Below are 5,169 nucleotides of genomic sequence, written 5' to 3' on the forward strand. Positions count from 1 at the left end.
ACGGGTGTTATTTGCGCATGCACCAGTGGGTGGCTCACGTGAGTCATCATTGGCAACAGAACCAGGAAATACTGTATAATCAAGCAGTGCTTAATGTGTTATTATGGCAAAATAATTATTTATTTAGTTTTAAATGAAGCGATTGTAATCCTGATAGTATCCCCCTTTTTAAAAAATGTAACTAATCTGATTACTACGTTTTTTGACGTAACTGTAACAAATTACAGTTACTGGATTTTTGTATCCTGATTACGTAATGCCATTACATGTATTCCGTTACTCCCCAACCCTGCATACGGGCTATAAATTGCAATAATAACCAACTGCAGAACCGCAGAACCATACGTCATGACAGTCTGAGGACGACAGCGCCAGACTAACAGCCTGAGGGCGGAAGTGGGCGGAGTAATAGTCTCACGTTGGATGTGGGCGGAGTTGACGACAAACAAGCAAACAATCATGGCGGAAGAAGCGAACACGGTAAAAAGTTTCTTTGTGTTGTGCTTTTAATCGATCACGTTTATGTGTTGTGTATTTATTCGATCGTTAACACTTAACATGACTCAGATATTTTGTAAATGGGCTTCAAAGTCACTTTATCACGTCTTTTGATATTTTACAAATCGTCTCACGTTGCTTGCGCCCAGGTGAATAAATACTATAGTCATTTATAGTAAATACTATAGTGTTTTTGAACCATACTATAGTACTATAAATACTTGAATTAATTTATTGTGGTAATTCTATAGTTGCTGTGATAATATGGCAGCTATAATAATATAAACAAATTACTTTACCCAATATTGTACTAAGTTTTCTACAATTTTAGGGTATATTATACTACAATATACACTACAGTTTACTGTAGTAAAAACTAAAGTATACTATTTATACTAGTTTATCAGTTCACTATAGTTAATATTATAGTATTATGTAGCATTCATTAGTGTTGTAAATATAGTATGGTTCAAAAACACTATAGTATTTACTATAGTATTTTTTCACCTGGGTGTTTACATATTCATGGTTTGTTATTTTACTTGTTGTTGGTACTGTATTTTATTTAATTGGTTACATTTTACTATACTGATCAGTGTTTTTGTGGATTTTAGAGGCATATTAGTATCGGGAGATGCTCCGCTTTACTTCATTTACAGCGATGCAAAACGTGCTGCAACAACTTCCACTGCCCAGTGCTCTTAAACCGACCAGACGGCACAGGTTGAATGCACAGCTTCAAATTCACTTAAAAAAAACTGTCGTTCATGGAGGTATGAACGTTTCTTTTGTATTCTGAATTTAAAATGTTGTTTTTGCAATGAAGTAAGTAGTAATTTTGACTTTAGAAGAATGAAACTTGTTTCTTTTATGCAATTTTTATGGTTATATATCTAAGTTTTTCTTTGATTTTGCAATGCAGTAAATTGACAAGCAGAATCACCCCAGAACAAGAGAAGCTGATCAAAAACAAGGTTAGTTTTATAAGACTTTCATAAACACATAAGCTACTTATACAGATGGTGTGTTATATCTGTCACATCTTTTCAGGAATAACTTAATAATATTTTATTGTTTTAGAAACAGTTGACCGGCTGTGTGGGATCTTCATGTTAATGGTAAGCAAAAAAAAAGGAAAAGTTAAAAGTTTTTAAAAATGTATGAACTTCTCTTTTCATTAGAATGAAAAACATATATGAGGGCTTTTCATACTTTAAATAGTTAACCCTGGGTGATTGTTAACCCCAGGTAAACAGAATCCTGGGTTATCTTGATTCACGTTTCACACTGATCATCATTTACCTGAGGTTAACAATTAATCCTGAGTATTCATATGCACTGTACATTACTAAACCCTGGTTAACATCCTTATTTGCAGTGTCAGTGTCACTGATTGGATGAACAAAGCACACAATATGTTTTCATAAATGCTTAGGCATTGCACATCCTCATTACATATAGTCAACTTCCTCATTACATATAGATCAAGTTTATCCTGAATGAACATTTCAGACTATAAAAGAATTAAACAGTATTTTCTGCTCTGCAATTGTTGCATTTTCTGTCAGCATTTGTTTTTTTTTTTTTTCTTTCCAATGCTGAATTTTCTATTTATATACAATGCACAGTGTTTCTGTGACTGTCAAAAGCATGTAAATATACAAGCAATATGTGGAGCGTTACTTTACCCACGGTTAAAAGTGGTGTTTAGGACGACGATAACCCGGGGTTAAATGTAGCGTGAAAAGCCATGTGAATTGCTTGCCTTTAAAAAAAAAAAAAAAAAAAAAAAAATTATACTGAACATAACTGATTAATTTCATTGGTGACAGAGTATGATTTAAGTCTTCAATATATAAACATGAGAAAAACAGAATGTCAAAACTTTATTATACATGCTGTGCTGCATCCTGACTACAACACAAAGTGTTGTTAAATACACTTTTAACATCTCATCCCATTTGTTTATACCCTTCTCTCATGAAGGAACCACGGATCACAGAAGACTTCTGCGCGGCACAACAATCAAAGGTCTTTACGGGTTTAGTGGAAGAGCTGTGCTTTCTGATATTGAAAGAAAAAGACCAGGAACAAGAACTTTCACAGGCTGAAACAGATGATGACAGACAACTGGCCAAAGAGCCTTTAGTGTTTTGCTTTCAAATTAAGGATGATATGGACATTTTACAAAAAAGTTTATTTTTTTAGATTTAATTTGTCATCATGTACCTGCTGTTCAATCTACACTCAATTTAGTTTGATTTTGTATTTTTTTAGAGCAAAGCACAGCTAGTGGCTATATAATGCTTTTGCTCTTACATTTTAGTACATTTTATTAAAATTAAATAAATATCTTTTGTTTTTGGGTTTGATGGATCTGAATGTGTTTAATTCATGCATTCTAGTGTACAACCGTGTAATGCGTATTATATATTATGAAAAACAATGATTCATTCTGAAATGCTTTTTATTTTATTTTATGACAAATTAATAAATGTTTATCGATTTTAGTGTTTAAGCTTTGTTGTGTTCAATTTATATTCAGTTAATCATTTAAGACATAAAACAAATTTATGAACTTTTAAAATATTAAAAGGTTACAAGGGGATTTTAATACACACATAGGCTATATATATATATCTTAACGTGATTGTGTATATGATTAAGCTATTAACACAATGTGAATCTATATCTATAATTTCAGTTAGATCGTTTTAATACAATATTTCACATTAACATGGTTTTAAACTTTAAAATGCTCCAAATGGAGCGATGCCTACGGAGATAAATTGGCTCCGCCCACTTCCGCCCTCAGGCTGTTAGTCTGGCACTGTCGTCCTCAGACTGTCATGACGTATGGTTCTGTGGTTCTGCAGTTAGTCCTATCTCATAAATTGTGCAAATTACATCAGGGCCAGAGTGGGACTTATTTTCAGCCCTGGAGTTTCATGCCTTAGACCGGCCCACTTTAATTCCTGACTGACTATATTAAAATAATGTAATTAAAACCTCAGTATATAAGTCTGCAATAGTGCACTGTCCTCTACAGCCTTGTAATTAATTTTATTTTTCAAAAATATAATTTCCAATTCAGTGCAAACAGCCTAAGTGTTGCTTCACAGTGAAGATTTATTCTTTACAACGACACAATGTAATGTTTAACAGTATCAGAATCTATTTTCTGTAAGAATTAGTGTTCATAAATGTACTGCTCCTAACTAGCTTAACGTTAACATACCGGCCGTCTCATCGTCTTCATTTGTTGTACTCTCGGTTTTAGTTTGTACGGCTAAAAATTTTGATATAGAGTCATTTTTTTATCGTTATAATAATGATTTTTATAAAGTGAACCATTGATTAATTATCTAGCCATCTAGTGACTGTAGTTAAAAATTCATGTTATTTTAATTTTTTTTAAAGTGTTTGCTTTCCAGTAGATGGCAGCAATCGTCCACTAAACCCAGGCAAAATCTTTAAAAATTAAAAAAAAAAAAAACATATACATTGACATAAAATTTTGCTATTTTATGTCAATGTATATACTTATTATACAATTATTACAAAAAAAAATACCATAAATCCCCCCAAACTGCACAACTTTACAAATATTAAAGTGCGTGATAAGTTTGTTTAAAAAAGTTACATTATGTTACAAAATCACATTTTACTGTCTGGTTATGTAAGCTGGACAGAAAAATGAATATTGTTGACCAATGTGTAGCATATTAGCAAGCAACATAGCATAACAAGTGATAAGCCCTATATTTTATTATTTGCCTACTATTATTACGATATGAGAAATAGCTGCATATGCCTTTATCTTTATCTTTCACGTTTCCCCTCTTCCTTTTTATTTATTTAGGCTACCTAAATCGGCCTCCGGTGGCTTAGACCATTTTTCTTACCATAATTTAGTGTAGAACTTGTCCCGCTCCCCTCTCGCTCTCACTACAGATATCACCTCATCCCTTCTTCTCGTATACTTTTGAGTGAGAGTCCTTGTCCGGGCGCACACTCCGAGTCCCTCCTGACCTGGTTAACTGACCCACACGGTGACATGATATCATTGACGTAACGTGCAAATGAGAGGTAAAAAACTTTTTTTTTTTTCTTGCCCGAGTGCCTCCAGCCGCCCCCGGCAAGATGCCGCCCTGGGCCTAAATCCGCCACTGGGTTTTAAGGAAAAATGCACTCAACATTTGGCCGCGTCGACAGTTTCTAGAGCATCCATATTTCAACTCATGACAACACCGGCCCTCGCAGCCAATTAGCCAGTCCGGGCCTTACAATAAATAAAGCGACCCAAATTAATCAAAGAAATCTTAAAGCCTTTTTTAGATTATTATTTTTGACATTTTGTTTATAAAATTGGTGAAATTGGTGTTGAAACGTTTCCAAATTTCTGATTCAACAGTATATAACAAAGTAGAAGCAGTGGCGGAGCCAGGACTTTTTATTAGGGGTGGCCAGGCAGGGGCCAGCAACCAGTCCAGGGTGGCACCGAAATATTCATAATTTCAACATAAAAATGAGTCTTGACTATAATGTAGGCTACTGGACTGCGATTACAACACAACTGAATACAGTTAATTTGTACTTAATTGTAATTAAGATTGCTGAGTGAATTTGACCTTTTTTTGTTGTTTTGTTGTAATCATTCCTCACTTGCAG

General features: G+C 33.9%; 1 long non-coding RNA gene across 1 annotated transcript; it reads left to right on the plus strand.

Moving 5' to 3' along the window:
• Positions 1-325: 325 nt before the first annotated feature.
• On the plus strand, positions 326-3,309 carry LOC137006875 (uncharacterized). The gene is made up of 5 exons (XR_010892540.1): positions 326-480; positions 1,113-1,271; positions 1,421-1,472; positions 1,579-1,616; positions 2,485-3,309. It is a non-coding gene; the product is annotated as an uncharacterized lncRNA (long non-coding RNA).
• Positions 3,310-5,169: the final 1,860 nt, after the last annotated feature.

This window comes from Chanodichthys erythropterus, chromosome 18, assembly GCF_024489055.1.
Source record: "Chanodichthys erythropterus isolate Z2021 chromosome 18, ASM2448905v1, whole genome shotgun sequence".
Classification (NCBI taxonomy): domain Eukaryota; kingdom Metazoa; phylum Chordata; class Actinopteri; order Cypriniformes; family Xenocyprididae; genus Chanodichthys; species Chanodichthys erythropterus.